Consider the following 14,711-nt stretch of genomic DNA (forward strand, 5'->3'; position numbering starts at 1 on the left):
TTTCTTCAGGACATTAACGCACCAGTCGGGAAAGTGACTTTGCCGGTGTACTTCTATTCCTTCTGCTTCTGGAAAACGTCCTTGGGCAGAAAGAATTACAAATCCACAAGCGTCCTGCCGTTTGTGTTCATTGCAAATCCATTTCCTCCAACACCCCCTACTCCAAACAACTGTCGACCAAATATTTAAAGGATATTGGTTGGAAGGGCAGCCGATGTGTCTCCCTGCCAAGGTGCCCTCTATCCTAAGCCAACTGCGTCCACCTTTCCTGACTCCTGGGTCCTCTGCGTAGGATGAGGTGGCCAGGGCTACCCAGAGTGGCTCCTCACTGGCCATGTGACCTCAGGCAGTGTCCTTACCCAACCAATGGGAAGAAAGGTCCCACCTCGCAGGGCTGTTGTGGGGGCTAAATGTAAAGTGTAAAGTGTCCCTGAGATGTTGGGCGCATAGTAGGTGCTCACAAGCTTCTTCCTTTATATCTTAAAGTTCACCGTTCAAGATTCATGTGTGTCTTGGTGGTGGATTGGAGCATGGTAGTACCAAAGGTAGTTAATGCTGAGTGGTGGGTTTCAGGATTACGGTACAGCAGTGGGGTGAAGACAGGATCCTTCAGACCCAGAGTTCAGGGGCAGCCCTGGAAGGCAGGGGAGGGGACCCCAGCAGCCCCATGGCCCCCAGCTCTAGCTCCTACACTGGCCGGCACAAAGCTCTTTCATAGGAGTCCATGTGAAATCCTCAGAGCCGGGAGATGGGCTCCATTTCACAGATGAAGAAACAGAGGCTCAAAGAGTCTATCTGTCTCATTCAAGGTCACTCAGTTAGGCAATTGCCAGATATAGAGTTTTCTAAAACCCCCTTGGCATGAAGGGGTGGGGGTGGGGGTTCTGATAATTCTAGTTCCACCACTAACTCCTTTGTTCAGTTAGTTGTTTACCTCTTGCCTCTTTCTTTAAAAGAAATTTTCAAGAAAAGGCAGGGAGGGGACAGGAAGACTCTTTGAGGCACTAAATTAGGTAAGTTGCCAGCCCCTGGGCTCTGGCTCCTCATCTGTAAAATGAGGCACTTCCCGCCTCAAGACCTTTGCACATACTCTTCCCTCTGCCTGGGACACCTTTCCCCGCCCCCTCACACCCACGTACCCTCCTCCTTTCCTTTAGGCTTCAGTGACAATGTCACTCCCCAGGGAAGTCTCCCTGTTATATTCTTACTCTCCCTTGTAGCCCCCTATGCCTCTCCTTTGGGGACACTGACCACTCTATTTGGACACATAGGCATACACGCCTCACCACGAGATGGAAGACTGCTCGTTAATTAGCTGGCAGAGAGGCGCCATTCAATGGTCTTTGTTGTACGTTGATTAAAAAACAAAACACGAGTTCTTCTCAGGGGTCTGCTCTTCAGAAAGTACCCTCCCGTCCGCACCCACCACCACGCCGACCTCAGGTTCTCATCTACACAAGGGGAGGTGGACAGGGCACGTATCCGATTTCTGCCAGCTCACACATGCTATGATTTTATCCCCTCAATAAACCAACCAACCAACCCAACCCAACCCAACAGCCATTGTGAGTCCGGCACACTGGACAAGTTCGGAGAACAGGTTCTTACATTCTTGGGCCTCAGTTTCCCTATCTCCAGAACGAAGCATTCAGGTGCAACCTTCTGGGCTCTTCCCACCGTCAACAATGGTAATTCCAGTAAGAAGGCTCCCTCCTCCCCCTGCCTTTCCTTGGGAGCTATACCTCGGACCGGGCAGACACACAGGAAATGGGACATCCAGTTTGTCGCTCTCAAGCATGGCTGGACTCATGGGGAAACAAAGAGTTTCTGAACTTCCTATTAAAGCCAAGACTCCATGCCCAAGACCTTTCTCCAACAGTGTGGCCAGAGGACCCTGTTGGTGTCCGGCTGGGCCTCCCTTGCCACCCCCACCCTGGTACATTAGCAGGGGCTGCAGAGCCCAGAATGAGCAGATTAAGAGTCTCGGGGACGTTCCTGCGACTGTTCCTCGGATGCCTCACTGAATCCCGGAACAGAGCAGAAGGCGGAGGGCAGGACCCCTGAGCTCAGGGAAGCCCCCCCACTCCTCTCTGGGCCTGTGTTTCCCCATATGTTGAGTAAGGGGACTGGATTCGGGGCTGTGCCGGCTCCCTGCTCACTGTTTTCAATTCCAGAAGGCAGTGCGGTGTCCCATGATGGAGGGCGCCATCTCCTCGCCCCTGTCTGAGGCCCCAAATCTCTCCTTTACCATGTGGCCCCGGGAAATGTCTTAACCTTTCCGTGCCTCAGTTTCCTCATTTGCAAAACTGGGGTTTCTGGCTGATGAAAAGCCAGGCCTCCTATAGCGCTCCTGGGCAGCATGTGAGGCGAGTACATGCCCGTGAGCGTGAGCGGTTGTTTTATTGTCCCTCTGGTTTCTGGATCGCTTCCCTTTCTCACCTTGCCCCGACAGCCCTACCGGCCCTGCCAGCCCCATGCCGCCCCGTCCCTCAGAGAAAGCGAATCAGAATCTCAGGCGCAGCCAAGCACGGCAGGAAAAGGGAAGTGTAGGGCAAACAGCAGAAAGTCCTAGGATGCTTCCCCAAAGCAGACGGATTCGGGGGGCCGGCAGATGCCCCAGAGAAGGCCTGGGGGCGCCCCCAGATCCAGCAGCTGGGGGAGGGTCCCTGGTCCCCTCAGCTTGCCCTGGAGAGGCCGACTGTTTGGAAAGATCGATGAGATGCAGCAGAAGAGCCAGGTGGGAGGTTAGCCCTGTTCCTGTCTCTGTCCTGCACATCACAGGTAAAGATGCTGGACTCAGCCATCACAGCCCCCGAGGGGCAGAGAACAGGGGACTCTGGCTGATAGACGTGCTGGTCTCTCCCCCGCAGGGACGCGGGAGGTGTGGGCGGCGCTGCCTCCCTCCGGTCCTCACAGGGCGGGTCTGGAACCCCGCCCGGCCTCAGTTTCCTCACCGGCACAGGCAGGATACTCAAATCCCTGCCTCTGCCGGCTGCTGTGGCAACGCAAGGAGCCTTGGCCGACGTCCCCCTGGGCAGAGGCTCTCAGAGCGAGGCCCGCGGAAGGATGCTGTTTTCTCCCGCAGGAGGAGGCAGAGAAATTGAGAGGATATTCATTTTACTGTGTTTTAACAAAGTATCACCCGTGGAGGATTAGAAACAGAGGAACAAAGAAGGACTGACTCTTCTTCTTCCACACTGTCCTAAGCCCTAAAGCGTGGTGCAAGAGACAGAGGGTCATATTCTGCCTCCCGCAGCCACCCCGATGTGGCTCCAGTGGGCTCTGTGCTCAAGGTGGAGTTTAGGCTCCTGTCTTGCTGGAACGGCTCACCCAGGCAGAGCCACCATCCTGAGCCGAGGGCATTTCGCCCAGTGGCAAATGCCATAGGCCTCAAATTCTCGGCTGCCACTGAACAGGCAGGGCCTGGCTCTCTCAGCACAGTCCAGAAGGCTGGGCAGGAACCGGTCACGCTGCTCAAGGAAAGTCATTGGCACTCAGGGTTAAAAAAGCTGTCCACAGAGGAAAAGAATAAACCCGGCAGTCCTCAAACCCCATGCGCTAGCTCCTACCCTTGGTGATGCTCACTGGAGATTCTCTGTTCGGCTGCACTGTGTGGAAGGGGTGTCTTTCTCAGCGAGTGAGACGTTTTAATAGCTGCGGGGAACCTTAGGGGTTTCTGCTCAAATCCTTTTCTTTTGCAGATGAAGGAAGAGGCTCAAGGAAAGATGCCCTTTATAGCAGAGGCAGGATTCAAACCCTGGAAGGCTCCTTGACTCACTTCCATTCATTCGATGGGTCCACTGTTACTGAGGGCCTACGACACGGATGCGCTGTTCTAAGCACTGGGGACGTGACAGTGAACCAAACAGTTAAGTACTCTGTTCTCACAGAGCTCACATTCCAGTTGGTAAGCAAATCAAATTAATAACTATAATTAACAAATAATTAAGGACGTAATTCAGGTGGTGGAAAGGGTCATAAAGCAAATAAAAGATGGGAACGTGGAGTGCCTGGGTGGCTCAGACGGGTAAGCATCCGACTCTTGATTTCAGCTCAGGTCCTGATCTCAGGGTCCTCAGATCGAGCCCCAAATGGGGCTCCGTGCTCAGCAGGGAGTCTGCTTGAGATTCTCTCTCTTTCCTTCTCCTTCTGCCCCTCCCCCACAGCTCATGCTCGTTCTCTCTCTCTCAAATAAATAAATAAATCTTTTAAAAACAAGATGTTGGGGCACGTGGGTGGCTCAGTCGTTAAGCGTCTGCCTTCGGCTCGGGTCATGATCCCAGGGTCCTGGGATCGAGCCCCACTTCGGGCTCCCTGCTCGGCGGGAAGCCTGCTTCTCCCTCTCCCACTCCCCCTGCTTGTGTTCCCTCTCTCGCTGTGTCTCTCTCTGTCAAATAAATAAATAAAATCTTTTTTAAAAAATTAAAAACAAAAAGATGTTAACATGTTTGAGACTGACAGTGGGGGCGGGGCGGGCTGTTTGGGATCCTGTTTGCACTGGCCTTTCTCCGGGGTCTCCAGGGACCTTCCAAGCCAGGAGCATGCTGAAGCTGGCTCATGTTGGCTTGCAAGGGCCAACTGTTAAATTTTCAGGAATTTGGCAAGTGAGTTGTTAAACACAGCCATCATTAAAAATTAAATTGTATAACCTTACAATTAAATGAACTGTATTAAGAACAAAGGTAATCATCAAAACTCAACACTTCCTAATTGTTTTATTACATGGTATACCCTTGAGGTTATTTCAAACCAACTGTATGGGGAGAGAGAGGCAAGTGCTAACAGTATGTTCCCAATTCCTCAACTGGTGGCTTGAAACTGGTCACGGTGGAAATACTCATACTGTGGAAATTGGCAAATACCACGTATCGGGGCTTTTTCATGTCTGGAGGAGCTAGTCATGAAACATTTACCAGCATGCCTCCGTGTCTAGATCTAACCCGGGCGTTCTGTGTTTGTGGGAGTCTGTGTCCTTCCCACCAGAGGGTGTGGCGTGCAGCCCTAACTCTCCTGGGGATGCCCCCACCCCCACCCCGAGCCTCTAGTCACGTGGCCTGAACTTTCTCTTCCTTTTTAAGGCTTCCCCAGTGAGGAAGCCAGACTAGGATCTCTAAACGGATCTGTCTGTTCCTGCAAAACAACTGGTCTCTTCAACAGCACTTATCAAGGGTCTGTCAGATGGTGGTTCCTTCATTAGTCTGTTCATTTAGTTTTGGTCAATTAAGTCCTACGGTAAGTATCTTGAGGAGGCAAAAATTTAAAGGAACCCCTGCAGAGAATCTGTTTGTAGAAATGTTTGCGGTCCCCTTCTGACCTCTAGATTTTCATATGTTAGGTTTCCTTCCTTTGAGAACTGTTCTGGTAACAGTTGAGTGAAGTTACTATTATTTCTATTGATAATAATGACAGGTTTGAGGTTTCCCATTTAATAGCACCACGCCTCTGGGCACATTTGTCTCTAAACTCCGCTCCAGTCCACTTTACACCTGAGAATGTTGAGGCCCAGAGGTTCAATAAGGTGATCAAGGCCAGGCTGCCCCTCTGAGAGTTCCCCAGAAGCCTTCTCCCTCCCGCAGCTCCAGCCCTGTGACTCTCCTTAGGCCTGTAGGATCCTGAGGCACTAAGGGTGCCCCAACTCTGGTGACTTTGGTGGGCTCTGTGGTTTCTCAGCCTCATGTCAGGAATCCCCTCCGGCCACTAGAGCGGAAGGGGCCAGACGCGCTCCTGTCTGCCCATGTGCCCCTGAATTGCAGGAGTGTCACCTAGACCTGGCCAGTTAGTGGTTTTACATCCTAAAGAAGTGCATGAAGGTTCGGATGCCCATGAAATGTTACAGCAGTTCCAGGGGCAGCAAGGGCTAGAATCAGCTCCCGGGCAAGACCCTAACTGTGCTGTCTATGGCCCGACCTTTACTGCTTCTGGCCAGCTTGGTTTTCCAGCATCCCCAGGGATACTGCGAGCAGTAAAAGAAATCCTTCCAATGCCTGCCTTTTCTGCCTCTGTGAGCTAGAACCTCCACCTGTGGCTTTACAACCATGATCTCTGACCAGTACACGTTCTCGGCTGCTACTCAATGTATTAACCCCAAGCATTTACTGAGCACTTGCACGCGCCCAGGAATGAATGCCTAAGCACTCAATTAAATCTGCCCCAGGAATATTAATTTGCCCTTCCTCTGCACAGCTCTGGCTAACATAGGAAAACAGAATTTGCTACACAAAATACCACTCTATAGACAACCACAGATTTAGTCAACCGAGCACACCAAGACCCTGCCCCCGATTTTGAGAAGTGGCTTTGCCTTCCCCACAGAAGCCGAGCAAGTTCCTCTCGGGGGTGACAGCTGGAGGGCCACTTGAGGACTCCTGCATGGTTCCCTGAGGGAGGAGACAGGAGGGCAGCTACCAACCCCAACGTCATCCCTCTGGGCGGCTGGCCCATTGTCCCAGGCTTGCTGCCCTCTCTGGGCTCCCCTGGCCACCAAGGCCGTCAGGGTTCTGGAACAGCCAGCGGGATACCAGGATGATTGGTTCTTACAGCCTCTTCTCTCTGCCTGAAAACACTTCCCTCTTCACCCTCTAACTCCCATGGGGCTCAGTTTACAGGTGTCTTCCTCAAGGAAGTCCTTCCTGACCACCTCCCCTGACAGGTTCAGGCCCCTGTGACACCCTTCCCCGCTCTTCTCCTTCACGGCTCTTGCTGTGCAGTCTGTTTTTTAACGACGGTCTCCCCAGCCAAATCCCAGCCTCCCTGTAGGCAGGGATTGTGTCTCTGTTCACTGCTACGTCCCAGGTAGCTAGCACAGCACATAGTAGCTGCCCAACAGATTCTGGATCCGTCGATACATGAGTGAATGAATTTATGGTGGCTCAGTGGCTGTTGAACGAATAGCTAATTTCAAAGCACGAGTCTCTGGAACAGGTGCATCTCCTAGAACCACAGTCCCTGGTGTCCAAACTGGCGAGTAGGAACCAAAAACTTTCATTGAGAACTCATCACAAGACCTGGCTTCTCTCCCTCCCGGCCTCTTCCAGAGGTTACCTTTCACTCTCTCTGGTTGGTGTCTGTCTGAGCGGCACCAGGTAGCAGCCGTGTCCTGGGCTGGACATGGATCTGTGCCCAGGACCCCTGAACCTTCAGAGGCATCTTCCTTCCCCCTGCCTGTACCCCGCCAGGGTCTCCAAGCCACACTATGTTTGGAGTCGGGACTGGACTTTCATGCCTCCCTTCTGCCATTAGTTCTTGAGAGACTTTGGCCAAAACATTAAAACCCCCATCCTTCAATTTCCCCCCACTCCTATAAAATGGGGGCCTAATTCCTAATCTGCTGCCCTCACAGGGCTCTTGTGATGCTCAAGCAAGGCAGAAATATGATTTCACTCTTCGAACTGTCGACTGGTGCAGAGAACTCTAATAATAATAATAATAATAATTCTATCATTATTTTTCTGTTTTCCCTGGGGTTTTGCTGTCAACCCATAGCCAGCTGATCTCTTCCAGGCTCATTTCACCCAGCCTCTCAGCACCATTCAACCCTCCTGACAACATCCTCCCTCCCGGGAACCTCGTTCTGCCCGGCACTTCCCAGACCGTGCTCTCCCTGGGCTCTCCCCCGCCCTCTCAGATCACTCACTCTCCAAGTTGGGACCTGGCCCCCAAGTTGGGACCTGGCCCAGGTGGTGGGTCGGTAAAGTGTGCCGTGCCCTCTGGCTCCTGCAGCTCACCAAGGAAGAAAGAAATAACAGGTGACAGAATGTAACTGCACGTTCCCCGGGGTGGCTGGGGGGAGCCCCTGCCTCCGGAAGGCAGGATGAAGAGCCTGGCTTCACAGAGAGGATGATGATTAAGCTGGGTCATGAAGCATGAGTAGGAGTCTGCAGGTGGATTTGGGGAGGAAGTGAAGAGGGCATTCCAAGCAGAGGGGACAGCATGAGAAAAAGCCCAGAGCCATAAAGCCAAGGGAGGGTTTCAGGAATTGCAGTCGTTCCTTGAGGCTGGAGCAGAAATTCTAAGGGGGGAGGTAGGGGTGGGGAAGAGGAGAATAAAGAGTGGCTCAGACAGCAGCTCCTGCAGGATCTTGGATGTCCCGTAAAGGAACGCGGGCCTTACCCTGAGGGCAGAGTGGAGCCTGGGAAAGATCAAAACCCCAATCAGTGTGGTGTCTGGCAAGGCGTGGGCTGCAGTGCCAGTATGTTCTAGAGGACAGGAGCCTGGAGCAGACAGCAGGGAGCCATAGAGATGCGGCCTGGGCTGGAGGCGGCTGCCCCTCAACTAAGCAGGACCCAAGGCACAACAGGACGACAAAGAGGTAGGGGTCATACACTCGTTCTGGGGGAGACTCCCAGGCAGAGGGACCGTGTGCGCGACAGCGGCTTGAAAGCGTGCTGCCACGCCCGAGGAGAGGGCAACCGTACCAAAGAGTGGACCGCGCGATGGGGACTCGTCAGAGAGAGAAAAAAAATCAATGAAGACTTGTATCAGGGAGTTATTAACAAATACATGTGGCCAACTGGATTACTGTTCCCAAGCATCATTCCCTGCCAAAAAGCAGAGTTAGAGACATACCCCCGAGATACTGCAGGTTCAATTCCCGACTACCGCAATAAAGCAAATACCGCAACCCAGCGAATCGAATGGATTTTTTGGTTTTTTCATGCCTATAAAAGTTATGTTTCTGCCACACTGTAGTTTATTAAGTGCACTATGTCTAAAAAAACAGCGTACGTGTCTTAATGAGAAAATTCTTTATTGCTAAAAAAAAAAAAAAGTGCTAGCCAGGATCTGAGCTTTCAGCAGGCTGGAATTTTTTTGCTGGTGGAGGAGGGTCTTGCCTTGATGTTGACAGCTACTGATCAGGGTAACTGGTTGCTGCAGGTGGGGGTGGCTCTGGCAATTTCTTAAACCAAGCCAACAGTGAAGTTTGCTGCATCAACTGACTCTTCCTTTCATGAATGATTTCTCTATAGCATGAGATGCTGTTTGATAACATTTTACCCAGAGTAGAACTTCTTTTAAAATTGGAGCCAGGCCTCTCAAATCCTGCCGCTGATTTATCAACCAAGTTGATGTAATATTCTAAATCTTTGTTGTCATTTCAACAATCTGCACAGCATCTTCACCAGGAGTGGATTCCAGCTCAAGAAACCACGTTCTTTGCTCATCCATAAGTCCTTCCTCATCCATTACAGTTCTCTCATGAGACTGCAGCAATTCAAATATAGTAATAATGAAAGAGTTTGTTGAAATAATGAAAATATTGCAAGAATTACCAAAATGTACCACAGAGACAAACTGAGCAACTGCTGTTGCAAAAAAATGGTACAGATGGGACCCCCTGGGTGATTCAGTCGGTTAAGCGTCTGACTCTTGATAACTGCTCAGGTCATGATCTCAGAGTCCTGAGATCGAGCCCCACCTTGGGCTCCAAGCTGGGCATGGAGCCTGATTGGGATTCTCTCTCTCCCTCTCCCTCTGTCCCTCCCCCCACGCTCACGTGCTCTCACTCTCGCAAAAAAAAAAAAAAAAAAAAAAGGCACAGAGAGACTTTTTGGACCCAGGGTTGCCACAAACCTTCAATTTGTAAAAAACACAGTATCTGCAAAGCACAATAAAATGAAATGTGCCTGTTGGGATGCCTGGGTGGTTCAGTCTGTTAAACATCTGGCTCTTGATTTCAACTCAGGTCACGATCTCAGAGTCCTGGGATTGAGCCCCACATCGGGCTCTGTGCTCAGCGGGGAGTCTGCTTAGATTCTCCCTTTCCCTCTCCCTCTGCCTCTCCTCCCATCACACACTCTCTCTCTCTCTCTAAAATAAATAAATAAATCTTTTAAAAAAGGGTCGGTTAAGCATCTGACTTCAACTCGGGTCATGATCTCAGGGTCCTGGGATGGAGCCCTGCATCAGGCTCCTTGCTCGGGGCGGGGGGGGGGGGGGGGAAGGGGGAGTCTGCTTGTCCCTCTGTCCCTCCCCCTACTCGTGCCTGTCCTATTGACTTTGGGCCTGGGCATATCACTGGCTTTGACCAACAGCACGTGGATAGAAGTGACAGTGTGCCTGCTCAGAGTGCACGCTTTATGAGGCATCACATCATGCCTTTCGTCCTCCAGCTCTAACCATGAAAATAACACCCACCAGATAGAGGCAGCTCCTTCAGCCTGCGTCCTGCAGTGAGAAGACACGTGGAGCAGATCTGGCTGGCTGGCACCTGGAGCACAGCCACAAGACCATGTAGCCACCTGCTCTGCAGCCACCATGTAAGGCGGACCATAAACTGCTGTGGTCATAAGCTACGATTGGGGGCTTGTTTGTTACGCAGGATAGCTGCAGCAAAAGCTAACTGATACACACTAGCTATCTGAGATGAGAAGGGAGCAGACAGTGAAGAACCTTGCACATCACGAAGGTTGTGCACGTGGAGGGTCAACAAAGAAGCTTTCTCACCTTCATTCACTCACATCCAGTCTCAGGGGAGGAGACATCCATCCTTCTTTCAAATCAACCTCCTGGTTGCACCTTGCTCTATCGGCCATCCTTCCCTCTCCTGGACTGAGTCCTTCCCCTGAGCCTCCACCTCCCTTGTCCTTTGCATCTTAAAATCCTTTCCTTCACCCTGTCTTCGTACAACTGTAGCTCAATCTCCCTCCGGCCTTTTCAAACGAATTTCTTTCAAGAACTGCCTGCACACACCACCTCTGCTTCTTTCTCTCTCATGTCTCCGCAATCTAGCTTGCCTGCTCTCCATTCCACCAAAGCTACTCCCAGCAGCTTTCAGTCATCTCCTAACGGCCCAGTGCATTTTCCTGTCCTTATCTTCCCAGACTGCTCCGCACCATTTAGCATGGAACCAAATACATTATCCCTGCCCTTGACCCAGACGTTCCTCTTTATATATTCTCTCAGTGCTGCCATCATCCATCCAGTGACCCATGCCAGAAAGCCAATATGAGATCATGAGTTGTGTTCCAGTCTTGTCAAGTCTGGAGTGTCGTTGAGACATCCGAGATGCCCAATGGGCAGTTAAACATGTGAATCGGGGACCCAAAACGGAGATGTGAACTGGAGATAAAGATGACTGTCCTGGAGGCAGCATTTAAAGCCATAAACATGGACGAACTTGCCTCGTTTATAAAGTACAAGTACCAGGTCTTAAATCTCAGGTGATACACGGAGAGCTCGCCTGAGCCCAGAAATTCCTACTCCTAAGGTCACAATTCCAACTACTGGCCTCCAAACTACCATCCTGTTCCATATTCTGTCCCCAGTTCATGCTGTCTCCTCCAACAACCCTTAAAATTCCATTGTAAAAATAGAAGGTACAAATACCATCACCCAGCCACTAAAATAGCTAAAATCAAAACGACCGACAACATCAGACATTGTCAAGGGTGCAGAATAATCACAAGCCTCATACATTGCCGTGGGAAGGTAAAAGGGTATATACCCTGTGACCCAGTGCTTTCACTCCCACATGAAAACAAACGTCCACAAAAGAATTCTACAAGAAATAAGCTCAAAGTGGAAATAACCCCAAATGTTCGTCAACAAGAGAATAAGTAAGCAGACCGTGGTATATCCATCCAATGGAACGAATACCACTCAGCAATAAAAAGGGACAAATACTCATATACGCAGCAATACATGTGAACTTGAAAAACCACTATGTCACGTGAAATAAACCTGAGATATACAGTACGAGTCCATTTATGTGAAGCCCAAGAGCAGGCAAAATTAATCAACGGTAATAAAATCAGAAAAATGATTGCTTGCAAGGACAGAAGAAAAATTAGTTGGATGTGGGAACTTTCTGGATGATGCAAATATTTACATCTCATTTTGGGTGGCAGTTACATAGCTGTAAACAACTGTCAAAACATGTTTGAACTGAACACTTAAGATCTGTGAATGCTATTGTATGTAGATTATGCTTTAATTAAAAATTAGAAAAATAAAATAATTTTAAGTATCTATAAAAAAAACCCACTAAACTAAAAAAGAAAGTACAGTGCAGAAAGCACACCCATTTCAAATACGATTACATTTATAGTATGAATGCCCAGTCTCCCACTTAATGCTGCCCCCCTTTCAGCCATTCTCCCCTCACCCTTGCTCCCATCTTAATGACATCTGTCCATTAGCCATTTTTTACCCATCATGAGAGATAACGTAATGTAAAGAGCACAAGCCTTAAAAGTCAGAAAGAGCTGCATTCCAATCCCAGCTGCGAGTTAAAAGCTGAGTGCCCGGGGGGTGAGCTGCTTGGCCTCGCTGAACTGAACTCCCCACCCCGACCGGCTGGGCTGAGATGGGAGCGGTGTGCTGACTAGCTCCTGCTGAACGTTATTTCTTTTTGATCTCAGCCTGTGAAACCAACTCCCATGTGAAGGTTCCACAAAGATCCCCCCAAAAAATCTCAGACATGATTCTTGGCTTCCTCTCCCGGAAGGAGGAGATGGTGGACCTGAGGCCTTGGAGTTAGGGTCTCAGGCGTGCTGGTGCTGAAACCTAGAGGAATGGCTGCTCAGAGCCACCAGGGCCAGGGAAAGGGGCTCCCAGCCCAGGACTCACGAGACAGGTTTCCTGGCAAGGTTTAGGCCACCAGAGGATCTTACACTAATCACTTTGCATACCTCTTGACTCAGTTTCTCCACTGAAAACGACCAAATCAGACTGGATCTGAGGAATGTGATATTAAAAACAGCCCCTGGGATTTCCCAATATATAGGAGAGATAAAGCCTTCTAGAAGGAAACTTGTTCCGTCTGAAAGAAGGAAGGGAGGGGTCAGAGCCCTGCCCTGGAGGCTCTCCTCCCCCACTATGGTGGCTCCACAGCCAGGATCACAGGACTCCCAGGGACACAGTCTGAAGTCTCTTGGACCAGGTAAACCCTAGGCATTTTTTCAGCTCTGCTTTCCTCAGAGTATCTGCCACTTGTAACAATAACTGAGATCTGCACCTGCCCCCCATCTGGTAGAGGAGGTAAGGTAAACCCAGCAATAACTTGGAACAAGATAGAAAGTGTTTGATTAGTGTAGCTGAAGAGACACAGAAGTGCAACAGAATAACCCATGTCCCCAGCCGTCGACTCTCACACGGGCCCCTCCACCCTGGCATTTTCTTACTCAGAGCAGCGTCCCCATTTCAGAGTTGCAGAAACTGAGGCTTCCCCTGCGCAAGTGTCTCCCAGCTAAGCAGCAGCGAGGCCTGGGCTCCCCGGGGCATCCCCTGCCTCCTGAGACATACCTATAATCAGGTAAATGGAGGAGATAACGAGGCCTGTCCTGGAGCCGGCGTGCAAACGATAAGCAAAGCCACAAAAGCAGCCGCCCGGGTCTCTCTTCCTTCCGGGGGTGGGGGGGCGGTGGGGGGGGATTAACATCCTCCTCGCCTTCCTCCTTCTTCCCGCCTAGCAGCGGGAAGATTGGGAAATCTCAATTCGTCTCGCTCTCTTTCTCTCCTCGAGAGCTGACAATTTTTTCCACTTTACTGTTTTTTGGATGCCTTTCAAGAGTTTGTGCAATCATTCTGTTTAGCTGTTTTTCTGCCATTTTCAAAGGCGGGGTGGTGTCCCTTTCGAGCAGGAACGGGGTGGTTTGTAAAGTCAAAGGGACCCTGTCTCCTCCCTTCACCCGAGTGCAGCAGGCCCTTTTGCTGCCGAAGTTACAAATGTTTGAAACTTTCCCCACGCCGGGCATTTGGCTCGGTCCTCGCTCTCCGACCACTCCCCCCTGTGCTCCTGCTTGCAGGGGCTCGCGCGCCCCTCTCTTTACCTTCCCAGGCTCCCCCTTCCCAGGGGCATCCTCTTCCCGTCCGGTCCTGGGCGAGAGCCATCTTCTGTCTCGCTCCACAGGAGGGGACAGACCCCCTCACTCCTTTCGAGATTCCTCGGGGACGGGGGTCCTACCCCGTGCCCCCTCCCCGGGCCTCCTCTCTCCCGCCCGCATCCCGCGGACCGCGTGGGGAGAACCCCGCCCGCAGCCCCTCGGGCGAGTCTGGAGGCTGGGCAGAGGCAGCGACAGGGACAGGATGGGGACAGGGACTGGGGCAGAGAGATAGCGACAAGAACAAAAGCGAGGACACAGGCAGGGCAGGGCCGGAGCGGTAGCCCGCTCCTCGTCCCCGCCGCCCCCACGCCACGCCCGCAGCCCCCGCGCCGGGCCCAGCTCCGGGCCTCCCCGGGCTCGGGCGGCGCCCCGCGGGACCCACCTGATCCGCAGAGCCCGGGCGCACGGGGCCCGGGGGATGCTGGACGGCGCCTCGGTCCCCGGCCCGGCGGCGCCCTCGGCCGCCCGCACAGTCGCCGCGCCGCCTCTGCCCGAGCCCCGCGCGGCGAGCCGGGGCGGGGGTGTGCAGCCTGCGCTCGGGCCGCCGGGCCGCCGGGCGCTGCTCCCGGGCGGCGGGCGGCGGGCAGGGGCGCGCGGGAGCCGGCGAGCGCTCTCAGCGGCGGCGCTCCCCGCTCGGCGCCGCCCGCGGCTGTGTGTGCAGAGCCGGGCCCGCCCCGGACACTGGCGGCCGGGAGGCCGGCCGCGCGAGTGCGTGAGTGCGGGTGCGTGCGAGTGTCTGCCGGCGGGGAGGCGGAGGGGGTGTCGGTTTCATTTTCACTCAGGCAGAAAAAAGCCTGCAACCAGCAAAAAAAAGAAAAGAAAATCCCTGGTGAGGGTGGCTGGGCCTCTTTGCCGTCTCGGGCTGCACGTGGTGGGGGTGGGGGTGGG

The 14,711-nt window shown here is 52.3% G+C and overlaps 1 protein-coding gene across 5 annotated transcripts in view; it reads right to left on the minus strand.

Moving 5' to 3' along the window:
- The window catches only part of LOC116641125 (N-acetyllactosaminide alpha-1,3-galactosyltransferase), a 54,049-nt gene extending 39,754 nt beyond the window's left edge, over positions 1-14,295 (minus strand). For 2 of the 5 annotated variants that reach the window (XM_032418621.1, XM_032418616.1), the window contains exon 1: positions 14,206-14,295. The gene's annotated coding sequence lies outside the window, so the exon portion shown is untranslated. Of the gene's footprint in view, positions 1-13,242; positions 13,306-14,205 lie in introns of those variants that run through there. The other 3 variants (XM_032418619.1, XM_032418618.1, XM_032418620.1) reach the window with 3 other exon arrangements.
- Positions 14,296-14,711: the final 416 nt, after the last annotated feature.

The sequence above is a fragment of the Phoca vitulina genome, unplaced genomic scaffold (assembly GCF_004348235.1).
Source record: "Phoca vitulina isolate PV1807 unplaced genomic scaffold, GSC_HSeal_1.0 scaffold21, whole genome shotgun sequence".
NCBI classification, from domain to species: domain Eukaryota; kingdom Metazoa; phylum Chordata; class Mammalia; order Carnivora; family Phocidae; genus Phoca; species Phoca vitulina.